Source organism: Columba livia, chromosome 18, assembly GCF_036013475.1.
Source record: "Columba livia isolate bColLiv1 breed racing homer chromosome 18, bColLiv1.pat.W.v2, whole genome shotgun sequence".
Lineage (NCBI taxonomy): Eukaryota > Metazoa > Chordata > Aves > Columbiformes > Columbidae > Columba > Columba livia.
Genome location: NC_088619.1, coordinates 5,399,401 through 5,422,990, shown reverse-complemented (window position 1 = coordinate 5,422,990; position 23,590 = coordinate 5,399,401). Strand labels below are relative to the sequence as shown.

Here is a 23,590-nt window from a genome sequence, read left to right as displayed (position 1 = left end):
CAAACTTGCAAGCTAGTACCCTGATTCAAGCAAAGCCCTTGGAAGAATGCTGATGTCCTGCTAAAATCAGTGAAATTTCCTGTTCTTTGAAGGACAGCTTGAGCGTTAGTGTACCTTAAAGCAAGTGTAAGAGAGCTGATCACAGCCTCGGGCACAGGATTTGCCCTCCCATGTCACCTTTCTGTGTTGAAATCCTTGAAAAGAGCTTGGTCGAAAACTGTTGATCTTCATTCTTTTGATTTTATGCTCTTTCTCTTGAGTGACTAGCTAGCTGCTTTTCTTGGTGATGTGCTGTCCAAGTGTCTGACAAAGGAAACAACACTGATGTTCACATTTACCCTCTGACAATGTGAAAATAGCCGGGGTGAAACACTGCGCCTGAGAGCAACTCTTGTCCTGGTTTAGTGCAGCCTTATTCTGAGGAGAAAAAACATATAGTAATTATAAAAATAAATAAAGGGGTGTCTTCCTGAACTATGAAAGCTTTTGACCTTAGTGAAGAATGCTCTATTTATAACAGCAAGACTGTATATTTTTAAAAGCCTTGAGACACACGTGTGCTGAGGAGTCACTGACTCCAACTTCTTTTTTGACCTCTGCTAGATTAGTGAAGATATAATTTGCAACACGACCCCAAGAATCAAAAGTCTCTTTTTATTAAAAACTTCGGAAATGACCTCACTAGGGAGTTTGAACTGATGAATGCATAGATAAGAAATCCTCTACTGAAGTTCCTTTTGAGAATTAATGCACAGAACAGATGACAGCATGGATGTATTTGGGACAAAACTCATTCATTAAGCTGTGTAGCTAGAGTGCTGAAAAAAATGAGTAATAGCTGAAGGGTTTTAATATATAAATAGCGTTATCCCAGTATTGGTCTAAATTAAACTATTGAGCAAAGTGTTTCAGCACATGCTGAAGTGAATACTTGAGTGTTTTCATGGTTTTACCCAATTTAGGTCCAGAAGTGCTTATTCCAGTCATCTAATTATATTTCCTCCCACCATTGGCCAAAGAAATTCACCTCCTGGTTTTGGCATCTCCTATTGAAGCTTTAGCATATATAAACACAGCAGAGAAACCCAGCTTTGGTTGCTGGAGATGATGTTGTTGATTGCTTCCCTGTTTTGGGCAGTTGGGGTCACAACACCCTATAAAAGCATGACTGAAAATGATGGGTTTGGGTTTTTCCTCCCTGCCTCCCACACTTGTTGCTCTGTGCTTTGTTTGGTGCCGTAGGAGGGGGTTGCTGATTCATTAGTTTTCTCCTGCAGCTGTACCTGGTTTAATTAAGGTTCTAGTGCAGGCAGCCAGGTGGACAAACCTCACAGCATGGAAGGACAATATTTTCCTTGGTCCCACACTTACCGCAGGGCTGTTACCACTGACAAATTTAGCTGTTACCCAGGGAGGACGTGGCACCGCAGGTGCCAGGAAAACCTTCAAGTGCCAAAGCAAAATGGCAGCGCGATGCTTGTGAGAAGCCAAAGCGTGTCTGCAAAAACAAACAGAAGTTTGCGACCATTTACTGGAATACAGTTTGTGAGTCACTGTGGTAAGACAGCAAACATTTTTAGAGTCAAATGCTGCTCCTTTGAAGCTTTTTGAAGTTTTGTAGAGAGCCAGAGCTGAGACTTGCTGTTGTAAGAAATGGAACACAACACACTGAGCTGACTGGGTAACTTGTAAAGCTTTTGCCTCTTGTCTTCAAGTGGACAAGAAACTGTAGAAAAAGCTTTGAATGAGTCTTATTTTTTCTTTTCCACTAAGCAACACTGTCAAATCAAGCATTTCTTAGTGTCAGCAGCTTTGAATTGGAAACAGCATTCTGCTGGGCTTCCAAGCATTTTAAAGCAAGAGTGCAGCTTAGCTAAGGCCTGGTCCAAAATGCAACGTTTGTGCTGCGTTAGACACACCATCGATACCTGAACTGCCGTGTGCCCTGGCCAGGAACTTTCTGGTGCAAGCTGGTGGCTCCTGCTGGGCTCATGCGGGTGTCTACCGTGCAGCTGTTTGCCTCGAAAAAAAGAAGTTATTAAAAACAAGTACTCCTGGAATTATACTATTCAACACGCAAACTTGGCAGCCGGGCATACCACCCACTTGGAGTGCTGGATGTGCAGCACTTGGAGTCCTTGGAAGCCGTGGAGGGCCGGGGCTGAACTGCTTCACCAGCCTTGTGCTGAACGTCTGAAGATGAGAGTTTCACCGAAACCGAAAGAGCAGAGCACGAGGCAGCTCAGCTGCATCGGGTCTTCCTGCTGGGATGTGCCTGTAGACTCAACCACCAAAGGCATCACGGGACAGTAAAGTAATCCCGGGGAGGGAACCTGAGCTTTATAAACTGAGGGCACAGTGCAAACCAGTTGCCAAGTGTGTAATCTCTGCTTATTATCTCCCTAATATACATCATCTGATTCACTGCCAGCGCTCACTTCCGTCTCTCTGTCTTGCTACACCCCCCTTCCTGCCTGCGCACAAGATAAAATGTGTTGTTGTAACTGCAAATGGGGCCCCTGGGACTGCTCCCGAAACCTTGGCAGCAAATTGCCTTCGTCTCTGCAGATTGCCTTTGACTTCTTTGGAGTTTAAAATGCAAAATAAATAAGTTATATTTATTTTACATAAAATATATAAAAATAATATAAACGTCACATTGCAAATCCAAGACAAAAATGTTAACCGTTTTATGCTGGACACATGGCTTTGTGACAAAACATCGGCGTTTCCTGCGTGTGCTTTTTACTATTTCCTTTCCACACTTGTTGTAATCTCTCCAAGACCTCTGGAAGCCCGTGTAGATGGAGGGTTCGTGGCAGTTGGTCCTAATTTTTGTTTCCGCTGTGGGTTATATTGACAGGAATGGTGACAGGTTATTGTTTTCCTGCCTTCCTATGCAGCATCCAGCACAGCTGGCCGGGAGCCTTTGGATACCCCTTGCTCCAGCAGGTCCTGGTCTTCAGGGCTGTGCTGGTGCCAGTACGTGATAACTAAATGAGCATGTGATAACTAAATGTTATGGCTGTGATATTGCAAATAGTGTTCAATGCCACATCAGGCCTTTCTGGGAGGATGTGTAAGGGAATAGGGTGTTTTGAGGTCCCGGTTGTGTTTCAGGTAGTGAGTACATTGGTGAACTAAGGCTGGTAACAGCTTTGCTTGTCTGCAGAGACCTTGAGGCTTGTGGGGAGCTGTACTGGTGCAAGCCTAGGGAGAAAACTGAGCGCTTGCTAATTCCGACCTATTTAAGGTCTCAGGGATGATCTCCAGCATCCAGCCCACCCTGGGCATCAGCAGCAGCCCTGACTCGTGAGGCTCTGTCCATCCCTTTGTCTCACAGCTGCCTCTGGACCTGTCTCAAAACGCCCCCTCTGAATTACTGGGCTGGGCAAATCGGCTTTGGGGTGACTGTGTCTGGGGAGGTTTCGGGGTCTGCAGGAGGAGGGAGATGTGTGGTAAGGCTTTGAGCTGATGGGGTGGTGGGGAGGTTGCAAACAGGTCTTCAAGGTTGGGACTGTGTGTGTGTACAGCACTTCCCTACCTTTGTAATCCTGGGGAAGCACTTGAAGTCATGATTTTTGGGGCCCAGAAGCAGCAGAGCTGGTGTGATGTAGCAGGAATCCTGCCCATCAAGGGGGAGCTGGAGGAAAGAGGCTTATTGCTGGATGCAGGTGCAATGCAAAAAGGCAGCGATCCTTCTGAAGCAAAACAGAAAAAGCAATGCTGTCATCATACGTGGAGCTGAAACGCTTTGACCAGGGGAGAAAGTCTGTAACACAACCTGAGAAGAAGAACAACTTCACCTTCCTGTGCTCTTCTCACAGCGTTTAGCATCCCTGTGGAAAAGCTGCAAAGCCACAGGAGAACTGAGGGCATGGCAAGGGGTCCCTTCCCTCTTGCTCTGCTCCATGGGGTTCTTTCTGCTGCAAGCGGCTTCTGTAAACCACGGAGAGGTGCAGAAACAGCAAATATAAAAGTATTGTAAAAAGCGACAGCCCTGTTCCTGGCGGGAGGCTGCTCTGCATATGTCCGGGGGTTCAGACCAGACCTAAGTGGTCCCTTTTGGCTTCAAAGTTTATGGTTTTATGAACGCCTCACAGCATGCACTGCAGGGCCTGTCTCTACTCGATAACACGACTGTATGAAAGTCATAAATCAAACCTGAAATCTGGCAGGTTTAATAATAAATCCCAAACTTGTGCCAGGTCTGTGAACTTTTCAGTGTAACTGAGGTGCTCCGAGACTGAACCTGAGAAGATTGATGGTTGCAGGAGGAAAACAGGCAGAACTTGTCAGTTTTGACCCCAAATCAAGCAAAATGTTGTGGTTTTGGCTAAGTGGGGCTTTGTGGTTTTTGTTAACCTGAGGCTCAAAGCAAATGTGTGTGTGTGAGAGGGAGAAGGGGGGAAAGAGAGCCTGAATTTAAATGGGAATGCTTTTTTGTCTTGTTTCTCACTGCGCTCACTTGGAAGAGGGTAATGTAAGGAAGTGTTGGTTTATCTCTGCATCAGGAGAGTAAATAATGCTATGGAAAGCTTATTTTGTTGCTGTAAAGTTCACATGTGCGGATTCCAAATTCCACGTAGCCCAACGACTGATCCTTTCTGATCACTTCTGCTTCCCTCCCCCAGAGTCCCTTTGCGCCACGTCTGTGTTAAACAGAAGCAATTAATTCCCTGACGTGAGTTCAGATGGGGGTTAGTGAGGAGCAGAGCAGGCCCCTTGGTATCTTGGAACTCATTTTGTGAAGGAGGAGATATTTCCTGCTCAGAGAAGGCAAGTATTTTCGGGTGCAAAGATCCCATTGGAAATGCTGCTCCTGTGCTTTTTCGCCATCCCTTACTGCTCTGCTGAGCAAGCAGCGCCATTGATGCCCCAAAACTCCTCCTATAAGCCTTGAGGCAGCCCCACAAGTTACAAGTTGGAGGAAAAATTGTTCATCTGTCGTCTTTTTTGCCGTCTCTGCTAGCACATCGAGAGTCAAAAAGTAGGATGGGTTTTGCTGTCGTCTCTGCGGCAAGAAACAGTTTAAAGAAATCTCTGTGTTTTGCCAAGTGGAGAAGAGCTCTGTGGTGGTGTGTAGGTGCCCCATCCACAGTTGCTTCTGTGCTTTGGCTGGTTGTTTCTGGGCTGGTCTGAGTCAAGAAGCATCTGGACAAGACCCTCAGACACACAGTGTGAATCTTGGGGTTGTCCTGTGCAGGGACAGGAGTTGGACTCCATGATCCTTGTGGGTCTCTTCCAACTCAGGACACTCCATGATTCTATGGCTCTATAAAAACCTGCTTTTTTGGAGAACCCAATATTTTCAGAGATTTTAGCGAAGGACTAGAGTTGTTGCCTTGTCTGTATCTTGTACTTCTTGGGTTTCCCAGCTCTTACATGTAGACATGTACATAGGGACAGTGTATCTGCCTGGTGCCTTGTTCCAAAGCTGCCTCAGAGATATCCAGCAGCTGATACTGCCTGAGTCTTACAGAGTTACTGGGAGTCAACACTTTTTGAAGATGTGGGTCCCTGGGTGAGACTTCAATTCAGGCAGGTGCTCAGTGGTAGTTTCAAGAGCTCCAAGGCACCCTACTTGGACAAATTTTTAGCAAGTTATAAGGAGCTTCTATTGAAAATCTCCCTAGGCATCACCGGCTGCCTGTCTTAGACCCTCCATGACTTTAAGAGCTATCGACTTTATTAGTTTTTTTTATTGCTCTTGCTCACAGGACACAGCTGCTTGTGTAAGTAAATGCAAAATACAGGCATGAGCAAAATGTGCAGGGAAGTCCTTGGAATATGGGTCAGGGCAGAGGTGGCTGAAGGCTGAGGAGGAAACTTCCAGCTCTGGGGACAATAGCGTGATTGATGCACCCAAAGAGCTGATTTAATCCAGTTGAATTATTTCATCGTGAGGCATAGAACTGCGATAAAGAGGCTTCCTCCTCTCCGGATTGATGCAGGGAGGCAGCCAGATAACAGGATTAATGATCTGAGCCCGCGGTTCAGGTTTCATCCCCAGTCGCGGTATGAATCAGATGTGACCCTGCTGACTTGCTTGCAGTTATTCCAGAAGGGCAGGGGTTTAATGAAAGGTGGAATTGAGCCTCCTGATCTCAAGGAGACTGGCTTTCGGGGCATGATTAATTTTTCCAAGTCAAACAGATCTTTTGGGCCAGTGAACAAGTCTTTGTTCAGTGCTGGCAGGGACGTGTTAGGAGGAGGAGACTTCCCTGCTCTGGGCTAGACCCCTTGGGGCCTGCTCGTCTCAAATTAGGATGTAGTTTAGAGGTGACGAGATGTTCATTGTGTGTGCGAGTCGGATTCGACCCGTTGGTTTCAGACTGAGAGTGTTTATTAGGGTTGGAGCTGCATAATCTGGGCTGCATCCTTCATATTTGTGGGTAGTTTTATAACTTGTAGGAAATACTTGAAGCAGGGGTAGAAAATGGGGGGAATTATTATTATTTTTTTCCAATTGAATCAGTTTCCTGATCCCATCTGCTGTAGGGCTGGGGCAAGGGCTGCAGCGGGAGCAGGCAGTGGGGAAGGACCCGCTGCTTTTGGGCAGAGGACACATCAATGCTGGACTAAAATAACCCTGCAACTGCACCCACTGAAGTCCTGCTGCACAGAAATGCTCAGGAGGACTCCTGCAAAGCTCAGCTGGATTCCCTTCTGCCCTCATCTCTTGGAGTTTTCTCCATCTGTAAGGACACAAGTGGTGCAAAATAGCTGTTCCCAGAGCCTGGAGTTGAGCCATGGGTAGCAGGATCAGGCCCTGAAGTTATGCGTGTGAATGTAAATTGTGAACACCTCCAACGCGCAGGCTGTTTGGATCCGTGGCTCTGGCCTTGGCCTCTTTTCATGATGATCAGAAAGGGGTGGAAAATATTTATACTAACAGATTGTGAGCAGCTGTTTTAATGAAGCATTTATGTACTAGGCAAACTTTAAATTGCCCCAAAATGGGACACATGTGTTTTATAAATACACCATTATGAAGAGTTGGGGAGTAAGAGAGTCTGGATCCAGAAGGCTAATCCTCCTACACTTATTTATTTTAATAAAGAGTTTATTTGCTGGAAAGCAACGGTGTAGAAAACAAGTGTGGGGCTTTCCAGAATGCAGCCATGCTTCAAAACTGCGGCAACGGAGAATTAACCTCTCTGGATCCAGCATGTTACCTTTCGATTCTGCACACCAGCCTGTTTAAAAATGTTTCCACCCCATTTTGAGCAAGAAAATGCCAATCGGGTATGGCAGCCCTACCCGCAGGAAGATGGCATTTAGAAGATGGATTTGTTGTGGGTTTGGATCTAAATCCAAGTTTGGAAATAACTTTCAGTTCTCTGCTTTCTTAGCAGAGGATTAAAGGCAAGGAGCCTGATTCATAAAGTCCTATCACGTGTTAAATCCCTAAGTGTGCGTTTCTTAGGCAAAACTGTTGATTGCTTGATGCTGGTGCAAGTCTGCTAGAAAATAAATTGAAGAAGCGTTTTGGGGCTAATATTCTCTTTATCTGCATGCCAGTTCTGTGTCAGGTAGGAATGCAAAATGCCATTTTGGAAAGATTTCCTCTTGCCAGTACCACTGCCTTCTCCAGTCTTGGGAGTCTTTCATTCATAAAAATACTGGTGGGAGCACAGGTAAAATACATGCAAAGCCATATGTTAATTCACTCTGCCAATTAAAACTGGAGGTCCTGCACAGAAAGTTGTTGAGAGTTAAACTTTGCTTAGTTACTCAAATACCATGTGGCCCCGCTGATCGGTGGAGGTTGTCATGGTTATCCAGCATCAGCTGATGTCATCTCCTTTTCTGTAGAAATAAGCGCTTTTCAGCTGACCAGTTGAGGGTAAAGCTTTTTAAAATGCGAAGGCAGCCAGAGCAGCTCACTGGGGTCTGCGCAGTTGGGGAACACGTGAAAGCTGTGAATCAGATGGCACTGCTAAATCGTGGAGGAATTGATGGGGAAACTGGTATGGACATGCTTGGATGGGGCAGACCCAAAGATATTGTGGGTACACAATGGGGCGCTGAGGAGAGCGGCAGAGATTGGGATCACTGGGGAAGCTGATTGAAGCAGTTGAATAGACGGAAGGAGAAAGGCAGTCAGCAGCGTACAAAAGCACAGAGAAATGAACCACTAAGTTGTTTGCCTTGTGACTTGGGGATTTTCAACCAGGATAAGGGTGCTGAGTGATAAATGGCTTTGGGATGTTAAGTGTCAGGTCTGAGGGTTTGTGGCTGGCATCTGTATGTCCAGTGTTTAAGCCTTTCATGAATACCAGCATTTTGCTGGTGAGGAAGAGCCCTTTGGAGCACACAGATCCTGACGCTCTCTCTTTCAAGCCCTGCGGCTCCTGGGGGGTAAGAGCATCCTCGTGGATGCAGAGCGTGCGGACCAGCCCACCCATGAGACAAGGAGCGCTCGCTGATGTGCAAAACGTGCTGGGGACAAAAAGTTCATGGTCATGTAGGAAACAATTATTTTGCAAATATAATAGGCCCAGACAGGATCTCTCGGCAAAGCGTATTTTAATAATGATTTTGCAAGACTGGGTGTTCTACCTAAAGGTAGGCACCCCTCATAGGGCAAAAAGCCCCTGCTTAATATCTCCCCAAAATCCCGGCCGCAGTTTCCCTCCCGTTCCCCATTGGTTGGGTACTTCAGGGTTTACAGACTATCCCGATGCACACAATACCCTCCCCCTTATTCTATTTAAGATATGGATTCCTGGTACTTTGGCTGCACTTCCCCCTAAATTAACTTATCAATACAGGTATTGGTACGTATACAGGTGTCAGTACATATTCCGGGAAGAGATTGTGTATTACATTAAGAATTCATAGTCCGATGTCTCTCAGTCCTTCCCCGCTAAATTAGCTTGTAAATACAGGTATTGGTATGTATACAGGTGTCAGTACATAGTCCGGGAAGAGACTGTGTATTACATTAAGAATTCATAGCCCGATGTCTCTCAGTCCTTCCCCCCTGCTGGGGTCAGGCGCCAGGTTCTCAGTTATGTAAAAACAACAGTTCTTCGTTGAATGTTCCTTACAGTCAGATTCAGGAAAAGATGGGAGCAAAAGTCCTAAAATCTCACTTTTGGGGATAGGTTTTCTTTAGTAGGTGCATAAATGTGTTAGGAAGCAATTCAGAGCTGGCGCAACGCGAACACCTGATGGAGCTCTCTGAGGTCTGGTGGGGTTTGAGGAGACCTTGGTGCAATTTTGGGTGTTGGAGAGTCTCTGGAAACTACAGAACTGGTAGGGTTCGAATGTCCTTCTGAAGTCTGTTCCTTTATCAAATGTGGTTGCAATGGACTGTGAGGTTCAACAGCCTCAGGGGAGGAGGCGTGGAGAGGAAAGGACAAAGAAATAGGCGCCACTGCTGCGTGTGATTCATTTTCTTAGGAATCTTGGCTGTAAAAATAACAATCCTACTCATCATTTTACAAACACTTTTACAAGCACTTAAACACGGGACGTTAATGTGGAGTGTTGACCAAAATGCTGTGAGCCTGAAAGCTTCATTAATCTGGTTGAAAAACATGTAAAATGATAAGATAATCTGTACTTGCAGTCACAGCACTGTAAACTGATCGCTTGCTTTCACACCAGTGTAAATGGCAGAAGAATATGCTTTCTTCTTTCCCGCTCTGTTCTGGCTGGGTATCTGTCTCTTTCAGGCTGGAAGGGAGGTCCAGCCCCTGGAGGAAACCTGATCAGAGCCACGCTGACTTAGACACACACTCCAGGTCCATTGATCTCCCCCATCCCCTCTGCCCTCTCTGTCTGTAGGTTATAGAAACAATATCTGTCAGCAGCAACTCTGCTTTCCGTGCTGGTTATTAACTCTCTGGCAGAAGGGAGTCTGCTCTCCCTTTATGGGGTCCCAAAACCCACAACGAACTTAACAAACCAGAGGGAATTCCTGCAGGAATTAGCTGTTTGTACACAAAGCCCAGAGTTTTCTTAATAAAAGAATAGAGTATCAGGAGCCTGTACTTGTGTGAGGGTTGAACAAATCTAATGAGAAATGCAGAAACTGTCTAAGTCTGATGTTTGGGCAAGTATCGAATGTGTTTTCTTGCAGAAGTTCAGGGTGCAACGTGTTGCCTGTCACGTTTTGCTTTATGACTTTGCACAAGAGAAAATAATCATAATTTCAGCTACGGGGCAGGCAAATATTGGGAAAAGTTTACCCCACTGGGACAAATAATTTGTGAAACCAAATTCCTTTGGCTTTCTTTGCCCCCAAAGTTAAAGATTCCTTCAGTGCCACTCCAAGATACTCTCACCAAAGTTCTAACCTTATGCCAATGGAGTCAGTAGGAAATCACAGCAGCTCACTCTGTGGTTCTTCGTATTCCTGTAGGGAAGGTGGGGACATCGTCCTGATGATTTTCGAACATGGAGGAGCAAACTTTCAATCCAGCTCCTCATTCTGTGTGCCCCAAATATAAACTATTAGGCATCTTTGCTTTGAGTTCTTGTGTTGAACTGGGTTGTATCCAAGGGTCTGACAGGGTCTTCTCCAGCGCTGCAATCTGCTCACACTTGTGCCTCAAAATAGAACATTATAATTTTGTTTATTTGCAGACAGCTCATCCTGCCCTTTCAATTCACACGCTTCTGCTATTTATTAATAACTTGCTCTTGATCTTAGAATAGTCACAGAGCTGGTATATCTTCAGAGGGTTCGAGGGTCTTATTTCAGGAATGCAGTTGTGAGTCCTAAAAAGCAATACATCATAAAACAGAGCCTGATCTAGGATAGCCCTTGGAGGAACTCAGCATAGCTTTTGAGTAGTGTAACATGCTGTTTATTTCCATTCCCTGGATCACCAAGACACTTCAGAAAAACGTCTGCTCTTCGTTCCCAAATTCTTTCCTTCATCTGTGTCCTTTGTGCTCGTGAACATTGCGTGTTTGCAGAGATCCTCCGGCAGACAGTGCGGCAGTTGCTGGGATCTACCCCTTCTCTGCTGTCGTCCTGGCTCTCAAGTTGCTTCCCCTCTTGTTTTTGTGGGGGACACGCCAAGGAGAAGTCAGCAAGAAGAAATCTGCGGTACGTGGGTCTATGGTAGCTTGTGAGCCATGCGTGGCAGTCTGTCCATGTCCATGCTGGACCCCACTTGCTGCGGCATTTCCTTGCAAACAGGCACTGGGATGGGGATGGAGTGAGGCTGAAGGAGGCTGGCAATGCTTCGCTGAAAGCCGTGAGCCCTGTTTCCATTGCCAGACTCGGGCTCAAGCTTGAATTTCATACAGATTCCCTGGCTGATGCCTTAAAGCCTGCAAGTCCTCAGAGCAAGTCTGGAATCAGTTTGGTGCAGGCCATTTGGTTTTAAGTAGAAACCAGGTGTAATTGTTAGCTGTTGACCAAACTTTTCTGGTTTTTGATCCCACCCAAACAAGGAGGAATTGAGAAAATGTCAATGTGAGCCTAAACCTGAGCATGGCCTGTGTCTTCCCTGCTTTCGACTTCTGACAACAAAGGCGGCGTCTTTCCCTGGTAAATCATTTGGTGTCTTCACATTGTAACTGGGGATTCAGCTGGATCACCAGTTTTAGGTGGCATTAAATGGAAATTGGACTGGAGGCTTTGGAAAGGTGAAAGATTCTCTGGGCCTGCACTGAGACCCTTAAAGTCTGGCTCCTGCTGCCAAAAACTGGGTCTAATATATTATTTTGTCTGGCTCTCTGTTTGGAAAACTGCTTTTGGCTGTCTTTCCTCTGCTACCCCTTCAGACGAATATACAATATTCTCCCTGTTTGCTATACATGTCAAAATTCCCGCTAGCGTTTCTGCTTCCATTTGCCTAAAATATTCCAATTAGATACAATCAGGGACTTGGCATCGTGTGGCTTTTTGAAACTCTATTCCCCCTGCCTAGGACGCTCCTCACAGTGTTTCCTAATTGGTGTGAAATCTCCCTCCTTGCCCTGCAGCCCATGTCAAAGTTGCTCTTCTCTAAGTTGCTGTGCCGTGTCCCAGGCCTTGTTAAGCCAGAGACGTGAGTTTGTTCAGCCCTTTGGGGTTCCCTTGAGCTCGTGAAGACATCTCCTGTTTCAGCATCTAGCCTTGTGTAGGGGAATCACATGCACATTCTCCTGACCTTCTACCTTGTTAAGCTGAGGGTTCGTTAACCTGTTAGAACTGTTTTTGGTGTGCGTTGCTAGTTCTTGATTCTCGTACCCGCTGAAGGAATTCAGTCTGCTATATCTGTTCATCTATACTACTCTTCCTGTGTGAAAATAAATTCAATAACTGTAGGTAGCTCTGTCTTTACTATGTAAATATTCCTGTGCTTTCTTTTCTCTGATTGACTGTAGAGTTTCTTGTTGAGATTTTTTTTTCCATTCACGTGCTTTCTCAGAGTAAACCAGAGCAAATGGTTTACTCCCAGCAAAATTGACTTTATTTCCATTTTTTCCTGCATGGATTCGAGCCAAGATCCCACACGGGGTTTAGCTAATTCATCATTGATTTAACCTTGGTGACATGGTCCTTGGTGCCCATGCAATAGGAATTGGGACACAGGTGCTGGCAGGTCACCCCAGGGCTGCCCCGTGCAGAGGTGCTGTGTCCCATCCCAGCTCTGCCACTGCCCAGCTGTGTGACCCCGGGCAAGCCACAGGGACAGATGGCCAATACTGGAAGTCATTATTTGCCTTCAGAAAATGTTTCCCACAAAGTTTCAGATGTCAAAGATGAGGCCTTGAGGCATGGCTATAATCTCAGGAAATAACGACAGAAATAATTTGGGTGTATCCTGTGCTGTTGTGGAGCAGTTGCAGTGTGTTTGTGCTGGTAGGGAAGGAGAAAATAAATGAAAGCGTGGTGGTGTCTTCTTCTTGCTGTTGTTGTTTAAATGATTGACTCCTCCAAGCCCCTCAGTAAGACAGTGCATAGTCCTATGGCCAGTGGTCTCCATGCTCCTACATTTACTGTCTGGACATATCAGAGGAAGGGAAGAAATCTCTTGGTAGCAAGTGCTGAGTAACCTATACTTAGGGAAAAAAAATTCTCTTAATCCCTTAAAGGTTGTTCCGTGGCTTGAAGGCCTTCTAACCCCAACAGACATAAGCCTGCCTGGTGTAACATTAGGTGCTGTTGTCTTGACAAACATAAAAATCTTTCTTTGATTTCCAATAAGCAATGAATATGGAGACAACCATGTGCCAGTGAGCAATCCAGATTGTCCGGTTGTTGCGTAAGCAGCTGTGTAAGATGATGTTGTGGCAGCAAGCAGGACGCTGTGTAGATGGTAAGTGGTGTTCAGGACTTGTTTGCTGACAGAAGTGAAGATCCTGGTGAGATAGGTGGGTATTGCAACAGCGTGTGGCATAAGAGCTGTTTGTCCACATAAACAACACTCCTACAACAGGCGCTCTGGAGTGGTGGATGTGGGGTTGGGAGGTGCATCATCTGTTTTGTGCAAATTGCTTTAGAGAAGACTCAGGGACATTTTTGCGGGTAGCTGAATGTGTCTGCAGAGCCCCTTGGCCAAGGCACGCTGGGCTGGTGTGGGCTTAGTGCAACAAAAGCAGTAGTTTAGTGCTGATGGAGTTAGGGCAGAGGTTGGTGCTACCAGTTAAACATGACTCATTAGTCACAAAGTACACTGGAGATTAAAAAAACCTCAAGAGATAGGTACTCTGTAATTAATATTCCTCCAAGTCTCCCTTGTTATCAAGCCAGCCGGTGCCTTGGAAGTGGCTTTGCCAGGCTACCATCTCAAGGACACTCTGCCATGTGCCACCTTTGCTGAGCATCACTGGCATCTGATTTATGGGCAGCATCAGACCCGTGGTCCCTGTCACCTGCAGTTGACCTGTGCAAGAAGAGGAGCAAAGGACAGCTGCATTTTTTTAATTCCCTGAATCCTTGCAATAAACCCGCAGCAGCTTTTTGCCACCACCTTTCAGGCGAGCCAGTGCAGACCCTGTCTCACCAGCCTTCAGGGGGGAGGGTCCCACTGAAACTCCTTGTGGGGACCAGCGCAGTGCTGAGCAGTGGGTGTTTGCAGGACAACACCCTCAATGAAATCCAGAGACTGCTTCTGCTCTTTATTCCAGCCCTTGTCTTCTGCTGCGGTGGTCTATCAGGCTGCTTTTCAGTTGCAGAGATTTAGGGGAGAATCTTTGCTGTTCTTCCTTCTGTTTTGGGCAAGACTGAGCTCAATCACAAGTAGAAAAGGTCCAGTTATTTTAAAAGATAAAAATTAAAGACTTTGGGCCGAATCCGGTGAATGCTGCATCTCAAAGTATTCACGCTTTTATTTAAAATGTGCATCTTTTGAGGGCAGCAGGAGATTCAGTGAACTTTAACAGGGTCACTGCAGGTATTAGGCTCTGGTATAGAGAAAGAAGATTGTTTTTGGCTTGGAGGAGTTGGTTGCACGGCTGGTTTAACAGCCTTCTATAACCTGCAGAGCAAATGTATTTGCTTTGGCTGCCAAACAATCTAAACACTCCACCGAGAGCTTCGGCTCCGCTGTGCATGGTGGATTTATCTGTATGTGTTTCAAAGCTGTGTCAGAGTCGCAGCCAGCAGCTCCTCTGCCATAATCACATCTCCATCTGTCCTGAAGGGCAGCCCAGCACACCTGGGTGCAGAGGACCCTGGCGAGGTGCTGTGCGTCCCTCCAGCTCGCCCCGGCCATCGGCTGTGACTCAGCCTGATTGATGCCTCACCCGCTCTCCTTTAATTGCTCTTGGCTGCACCTACAAAGGGACTGAAGTAGGACCGAGATGCTCTGGTCCAAAACTTCTAAACCTCTCAGAGATACTGCTTGTGTGTTGATGCTCGATACCCAGCACTGAAGTCCCTCTGAAGCTGAAGTTTTGCAGCTGGTGTGCACAGAAGTGACTTGTCTTGACAGCGTTGAGCTGGTTGGGATGTACCTGCTGGTCAGTGAGGAGCTCCCATGCCTGCCTTGACCTGGGAGGTGTGGGCTGCCTGGTGGTCTCTACCCATGCCCAACCCCTCCAGCCTCATAGCATGCTGCTAAAGTTATGCTGTCCTGTGGCGAGTGTCATTTCCTTGCTCTTTTCTTTCCTCTTAAACAAATCCATATGCCATCCCTTCCTTTCCACTTTGTTTTTCTGAGCGTGCTGGAACACGGGTACCAACAGCACGAGGCTTTCGGAGCAGGGACCATCGCGCTGGGCTCCCTGCCTGCTGCTGAGCGTGGAAGCAATAGGAAGAGCGGGCTGTGTCAAATGATGCTTCAAGACGGGTTTGTGTGCGGCTTTCCAAGACAAACACAAGCCCACCTCCCCGTTAGCCCTTCTCCCCCCAGACTCCCAGCGCGTGATGCGGAGCAGGGCAGCGGACACCGAAAGAAAGCACCAAATTCATTATTTAACTTTGTCGGCTCGGTAAAACAGTCTGATGTTGGTAGGAGGTGATGTTTTCATAGCGAAAGCCTTGGAGAAAATAAAACAAAACCAACCTCCTCTCCTGTCCCGGGGCCTCACTGGGTTTCAGGTTGGGGCCAGGGCTGCTGACTCATCAGATGTGCAGGTGCCGCGGAGCCTTCCCCGCGGTGTGCATCACCTCGCCGCTGGCCCCTGGGCTGCGTTACAAGCCTTGCCCCCATTTTTGCTGCAGAACAGATCCTGGATCACCTTATTCTTCTTAGTGCAGCCCCGCCGGCTTTACAGAGCATTGCTTTGCATTGCAGCCGCATGCTTCTGCTCTAGCACATAATTTGGCCCCGTGCCTTTCTTCTTTCCTTCTTCTGTACCACAGGAAGCAGCATTTATAAAATCCCTAATGATCCTATCAGCTTTTATACATTTCCTGTCTTGCTTTTTAAATGAGAGAGGAAAACGTAGCACTTTTGACCTGAATTACTTTGGATTGTGTTTGCTGGATGTGGTATTAGTCACTGGTCTGCTTTGCTTCTCCCATCTGCGATGCCAGGATGGCTGTGTCTGCTTCCATGTCCTTATCGGAGTCCTGGCAACTTAATGATTTCCTTAACACCCCCTCTTCCCCTCTCAGATTCAGGAGGAATCAGAGTTCTGGTTTTCAAAGTTGTATAAGAAAATTGTGTTACCTTTTAGAGTTGTAGAGAAAACCTGGAACACATGATTCTTTCTCACCTTGCAGACTAAATAACAGAAGGCAAATAAAAAGAAATTCAACTCTGTTGCTTAAGATGAAAAGGCTTCCCCCCCTTTTTTTTTAAGCTGAGGTAGTGGGTGATGGGGTTTTTATTTCTTTTTGCAAGTGTCTCTGGCACAGGGCTGAGCTGCCCGGTGTACACACAGAATTACCTCTCTGGTTTGACATATCACTCACAGCATTGTTGGGGCCATGGATGGATTTATTAGAGGATATAAGAAGTACTGAGGGCTCTAACCGTGTACCTGGCAACAGATTTGAATCCTACGTTAATGCTGCCTCTAATCTTTTGCAGTGCAGTTAAGGAAGAGCAACCCAAGCGACAAACCGCAGTTTTTCTTTGCCAGAACCCAAGACTTTCAGGATTTCTCACAGGCAGAGCCGTAGCTGTGCAGGACAAACCCCTCGAAGAGAGCAGCAGGTTGTCTGTTCTCGGTTGGCGACGCCGTGGAACAGCAATCACTGCTCAGCCAAGCGACCATTTCCCACCAGCGCTCACAATCACTTCAGGAGGGTTGTTTCTTGCAGCACTTTCAGAGCACGCAACAGGAGAGGGGTTTTGGTCATGGAGCATTCCTTGGTGTGCATAATAGCAGTGAATTTGGACCAGTTTCTGACAAAAGACGGGGAAGACTGACTCTTGTATCCTCATTACCTTGAACCTTCCCAATGTTATTTCCTGCTTTGGTGGAAAACTTAAAAACCCAGACATTAACTGCTGAGTTGAAAGACATGTTATTCCATCCTCTCTGCTGCCTTGTTTTTTAATTCAGAAGCCTTCTCTGAATACCGTTCCTACCCATAACTTCATGAAATGCAGAGGCCAAGTGCCTGGAAACTGTATAACTAGCATAAGGCCATTTTCTGAGCTGACTTGCACTTGGCATTGCAAATACACGTAACTCCTGGAGTCAGTGGAGCTTAACCAGACTGAAAACTAGTCTAGGCAGAAAAATACTGCTCTGACTCCTGTAAAGAGGCTTTACCGCTATAACCAGGTGTCTCCAGCAAGGAAAAACTTAGTTGAGTGGTACGTTAAAAAAATTTCAGACTCACTTTCTTCACCTAAAATAGAGAGCAAATGGCCAAGGACATCACCAGTTAAACAGGCTATTAAATCAGCTTCAGGGAGAGCTGGATGCAGTTTTGCAAGGGGAAGAAATCAGGAGGACCAGCTGTGGGCTGGATATTTTGTAGCTGGGATGAGGTAATATCGTCAAATATGTGCCTCTGCAAGTGAAGTTGGTTATTTATTCTCTTCAAAGTCTTTCCTACATCTACGCGGTCTGAAGATTACTTTTACAGTTCCTATCAGCGTGGCTCAGGCCAGACTCGTTCTCCCAAAGCAGCAGAGGAGCAGCCAGACCCTTTGCTCGGGGTCTGCAGGGCTCCCTGTGACCCAGAGGAACCACCAGTGCAGATTATCTCGAGGGCACTTTATCGGACAGTCGAGCTGAGGTTACATAAAATGAGTCAGAAAGCAGCTGGACTGATACTGCTGTGTTTGCCTCTATCAGCAGCCAAGAAGAGGGGGCTCGGGGGAGCTCCGCTGAGTTTACCAGGCACATCTGCACCGAGGGTGGGCCCCGATCTGCCTTGAGCTGGGTGTCTGCGTTGGGTGGGGTGTCACGAAGCACGATATGGTCTCCATGAAGCATCACATTGTGTATGCGTGGTCTGCTCTTGCTATTACTGCCCTTAAGTGCAGTTTTTTGTCTTCAGGACCAAGTGGAGGAATCTCTTGATGCTTGTCCAGCCTGCTCAGCTGTGAGCGAGCCAGGGCAGGTTACCTGGTCTCTCCTGACAGCACAGCCTGCAGTAACCAGTTCCTGTGGGCCAAAGGTGAAAGAGCATCAAATGCTACACAGAATGATGTTTGACAGCCAACAGTGATGGGGAGGCACCAGTGCTGTGTTTGTAGGGTGACTGACAGCTCTAGTGTCACACGTCCCTCTGGTGCTGTGCTCTGTGCTGTACCCCACTTCCTGGGCTGGCTGTGCCATCCTTTCCAGTGAGCTCCACCACACTTATTGGAGCTGAGATCCTGCTATCCACCCAGAAATGAGGGTGTAAAAGTGCAGGAGATGGACCTCTCTCTGGCTTCAGCAAAGGGCAGGAGCAGAGCAAATGTAACAGCAGTGGCCATTGCGCTCATCACTAGTCCCTCCTCTGCACCAAGTGGAAATCGGCTAGTCTAGGTCTAAGCTTGGGTTTGTGCAAAGTGGAAGATGGAAAAAATTGTGCTCCTCTTGCTGTGCGTGCTCTCTGGTGTTGAGGAATATGCTCAGTGCTGGAGAATCACCCTTTAAGGAGCCTTTCAGCAAATTTCAGACATGAGTGAGATGAAAGGAGACTTCAGAGAAGCATGGCCAAGAAAAAAAAAGGCAGGAGAAAGATTTGCTTTGAGATTCTGCTTTGAGAGACTTGGGGTTATCTGGGTTTGGAACATTAAAATTAAGGGAGAAGTCAGAGAAACAGAAGACGTCACCAGGACATTTGGATGCAAGGCGATTTCTTAACACGCACAGATTGCTCCTGACTTCAGGAGGTTTACCCGTACTTAGCTCAGAGACCGGAATTGGAAAAACCAGCAGAGCGCTAGGATTTTTTATCGGGGGGTTTGGTTTGCAACCCCTGTGTTTGGCAGGAGATGCATTTTACTGGTCTTACACAACCCAGTCTTTCCAGTGCCTCTGAGCTTCCCATCACACGCCATCCCTGCTCCCCTCCTCCTGCCCGCGTTACTCAATTTTGAGACCTCAGTCACACAGGGATCTATAATTCAATCCTATTTCCAGTTCTTGCTGGATTCCTTGAGGTCTTTTCCTTGAAGAGCATCTTGCACGGGAGTCTCGGAACAGATTGCTCCATGTTCCTGGCACTGCTGGTGCTGTGTCCCCTGCCAGCCTTGCCCCTTTGTCACCAGCCTGCTGGCATTTTTGGGCTGCCTGGAACACCACATCAATGCCCTGGAAAGCAGCGGGAAAACAGCAAAAATCATGTCGGAACTTTATTTTTCTTTCTTGTTTTGACAACCCCTGGCAAGAATCTAGATGAAAACAGAGGGGCCACAGGAATGATTGAGGAGGGATTTTTCTGTGTGGTGTTTTTTCTAAGATAGGATTTGCCAGGAAAGCCACCCACCTGTTCAGACAAGGCCTCAATTGTGGAAGGTGGTGGTGAACAACCGAGTATCTGTGTTCCCCTCCAAGAGCCGCAATTCCTGCGTTATTTTTAGCAGATTTGCACACCTCTGTTTATTTGCTCTCCCTGGTGCACATTCCTCAGTCCCTGCGATTTCCTCCGTAACGCAGCCAAAGCCGGAGGAGTTTTCTGTGAGCGCATGCTATTGCTAATGGGAAGGGACTGAGATGCTGTATTTTAGCCTAGTATACATTCAATATAAACCACAGCCAAGGGCTTTGCCTCTGGGGCTCCCTGAGAGTCGTCCCCTCTCACAGTGATGATGTCCCGCCACCTCACCCATGCCTCTCTGCATGTTTTTTGAGCTTATAGGGGCTGTATCTTCATCTGCTTTTCATTTCCTTGGATGCTGCTGGACTATCAGCTTGTTTTGTTCTTAATGGCAAATTGCTGCTCCGCACAGTCTCCAAGACAAGGGAGGTGTTTAGTCTGCCACAGGTTTTTTCTGTGCTCATAAAATGACAGAGTAACTGATGTTCTGGGGGGTGGAGGGAAGTGATTTATCAGTGCAGAAAATCAGACCGATCTGAGGGAATCTCATTTGATGTGGATGAGTCCTTAAGTGGTAAAAATAATCAGTCACCTTCATAAAACGAAAGGTTTGTGGACTCGAGTGTTGCTGTCAGAGCCTGGCTATCAGTGTGGTCTCCTTACCACAGTCCCCGAAAGCCTCGTTGATGCTGGCGTGCGTCTTCCCAACGTGCATGAGAAATAGGAAAGGGATTTATTTTCCTCCTCTTTGGAAAGAGCTGAGAAGTGGAGAGATTGCTGCCTGTCTGCCCTGTGGGACAGGTCGGGCTCCCAGGGCCACCCCGGATCCAACAGTTCTGGCTTAGTCTCTGCCACCCGCCCCAGGAAAGTCCATCACCAAGTGCAGACTTTTAGTGCAGGAATGCTTCATCCCCGGGGACCATCCTTCCCTTTCCTTCCCTTTACTGCAGTTAGGCTGACTTGCTCGGGTGGGTCTCTGCTCTTTATCTCTGTGCTTATGAAATCATTACTCATTAGCACAGGTAGGAAGGCTGTTGGAGAGCTCTGTTTCCATTCATTCTGCATTCTCTCTCCAGGTTTGCGTCTACCCTTGATCTAATGCATTTTCAATGTGAGCCTGCATTCCTCACTTCTTATGCTGAGATCTTGAGTCATTACAGCATTGTCACTTGGGAAGGTTTAGCAGTTTGAGGATCAGCTTTGAAAATCAGGTCAGCCCTTCCAGCAGAGCCAGCTCCACGCAGTTACAGGAGCGCAGCGCGTGGGTCAGGCATGGCTAGAACCAATGTGACTTTTGTGAGGGATATCCTTGATGGCGTGAAACCTGTAATGATTCTGCTGCCATCAGAGCAGCTCCTTAGGACACGTGTCCGCTGGCCTCCCTGCAGCTTAACGTTGGCTGATGTGAAGGAGGATCTTAAAAAACAGTGTCTGGGTGAGTCTATGTAGTCGGAGCCTCTGCACACCTCTGACTCAATACCCGGAGCTGAAATTTCCCTTGTCCCTTGCTGCTGTGCCACACAGTTGTCTGGGGTGGTACCGACACCTGGCAGCGGGGTTGGAGTGTGGTGCATAATCTGAATCCGAGTGGTGTGTGATGGACAAACCCCAAAGTGCTTTGCGATATGGTTAGGCTGTAGACCGGCTGCCTGGGCTCAGCTTTGTTTGCAGGAAGGTTATAGGATCACTGAGGTGTCTCTAATGGAAATGTGGTGCAGTTACACTGGCTGTAGTGTATGGCTCTGTGTGGGGAAGAGAACCGGGTCCTGATAAAGCATCTCACTTATTTCTTGTCTGCCTACCTGAGGCAAAAGCAGCTTTTTTTGGGCTGGCCAAGCCTTGAGCAGACTGTGCATGTGGGTGGAGGCACTTGGGTTGCACTTGGAGACTGTTGCATGTTTTCATAGAGGAGCTGATGACCTCTCATCTGTCTTAACAGTTGGGTGGTGATTACTTGCACTGGCTTCAAGGCACAGTATCAGTATCTCAACATGAAATGACGACGGTGATCCTGACGGCGCTGGGATCAGCAGCGTCTCTCCTCTCCTGCCACCTACGCTTGCAGTCTTGCAGCAGTGAAGCTACAAACAATAGCAGCAAATTCCCCACGCTGCTTTAATATGGTTTGGCCATGAAACTATGTACACTCTAACCAGCTTGCTGTATGTTAAACAAACAGGGAGAAAGCAGAACCATTAATAATGTTGTTTATAATGTGCTTATTTGCTGATTTGGAGGTCAAGCATGTTTGACATTCCCACTGCTCAAAGGGGGCTCGCTTAGCGAGGACCTCTGCTTTACATAGAACACATTTCCTTTTTTTGCAAACCACATCTACTTTTTCCTGAGAAATGTTTATTGTTTGGAGGTCGCTGACATAATTTTAAACATCTGCTTAGCTCAGAAAGGGAGAGATTGTAATTGTTTTTGCCATGGCCCTCTTAAGCCTCAGTTGCTTCTTTCATGTGCTGTGATTCATGTGTCACACTCTTGTGTACTTCAAGCATCTTGAAATGCACAAACAGCAATTACTTCGGAGGCAGCAAAACCAAATGTGTTGCTCAGCACCTGCACCTTGCATGCTGTCACTGTGACTTTAAAACAGGCTCTTGAAATTAATTTTTCAGGTGGATGGAAAGCCCAGCCTTTGGAATGCAGGGGAAGGAGGTTTTGCCTTCGATCTCCCATGTCAAGCAAGAAGGGAAGATCTCGACATGTTGCCCAACTTCACACCTGCTTTGAAAGGACCAGCAGGGAGGCTGGGGAGGTGACCCAACAAGTGTTGTCTGTGCTGGCCCTTGGTCCTATGGAGGTCTGCCACCATTTTATCAGTAAAGGAGATGCCTTCCAATAGCATTATTGATCTATGAAACAAACTGGACTGCTTTTTGAAAATGAAAGAGATACCAAAGGGGTGACAAAACATGTTTCGGTGAGGAAAGCAAGATGACAAACTGCTTTTACTGTGGAGAGAGCAGGCCGGAGTTCAGAGTTGTGCACCTACCACCTCTAGAGAGGACGTGAATTTGTGTCGCAGCATTTGTGCAATGAGCGAGGTTGCACCCCTGCCCCAAACGAAGAAACAAATCCCTGTGGGATTACACCAAAACACAAGTTTGGGGTTCAGCGCCCTTTGGAAATGTGGCCCCTCTTGTGGGTCCTGCCCTCTGAAATTCCAGCTATAAAGTCTGCCTTTGGAAATGTCTTTGTAGAAGCTGGTCAGGCCATCCCTGTGTGCCGGCTGGGCAAGGTGACCACAGTGGTCCAGAGTCTCTCTGCCTTTCACCCAGGTGCTGATTTATCAGAAAACATGTGCAAACTCAGTCTTGGAGACTTTGACCCGTGTCTCTCCCGTGGCTGGTCCCAGCAAACTGCACACAAACCTCTGTGGGGCGTGGAGACTCTCGGAGAGCATGATCACAGAAGACTTGTTTCTTTACAAAACTTAGCTAAAAATAGGAAATGATGTAGATTGTCATGGCAGAATTTCAAGTTCTAAATAGTGTTTTCAATCCTAGTTCCCTAAGGAGAAAAGGATGGTGTGCTCATATGGGTCTGTGTCTATGTGTGTGTTTATCCATCCATATTCACTCCCGCATGCAAGTTTTTGAACCCCTGGGCCGATTTCAACAGAATATGACATTTTGATAGTAGTCTTGGAGATTGTAAATCTCTAAAATTGTGTGAAAATAAGAAGCTTAAAAGAGAAAAGTGTTTTTAATAATAGCTGCAGTGAGGAGAAGACTGACATCTAAGCTCAGTCCCTAGTAGACAGCAGAGAATCCACACAGGGGAATGCTATAAATGCTGCAACCACAGAAGGAGTTTCAATCACAGCACATCCTTTATTGTGCACCAGAGAATCCAACCATAATGCAGAAATCCCCAGGAAACTACCCTGTGTTATTTCTGCTGCTTATAGAAAAACTCATCTGGTCTACTTGTTTGTTTATTTGTGTTTTGTTTTTTTTTATTTTACGGGGAAGCCGCAGGGCACGACATTTTAAATTAATGTTATATTGCTATAGGAAATGGTGAGAAAGGTCACAGAAATCTCCCTTGCTTGGCAACAAAAGGCTTTTAAAGCCGCGTCCAGGCCGCGTTCTGCCGAGCGGGGTGTTGGGGATGTGCTGAAACAAGGCGTGGGAACGCGGAGCTGCGTGCCGGGCAGCCCCTCGGGATGCGTTGGGAGGATTTGGGAGGGTAACGCGGGCGGGCAGCACCGTGCTGCCCCGGTTCCTCTCCCCAGCTCCCTGT

At 47.0% G+C, this 23,590-nt stretch overlaps 1 long non-coding RNA gene across 1 annotated transcript in view; it reads left to right on the top strand.

Moving 5' to 3' along the window:
- LOC135575760 (uncharacterized) overlaps nucleotides 1-23,044 on the top strand; it is a 65,036-nt gene extending 41,992 nt beyond the window's left edge. The window contains exon 3 of the long non-coding RNA XR_010467008.1: nucleotides 21,961-23,044. This is a non-coding gene — a long non-coding RNA (uncharacterized LOC135575760). The remainder of the gene's footprint in view (nucleotides 1-21,960) is intronic.
- Nucleotides 23,045-23,590: the final 546 nt, after the last annotated feature.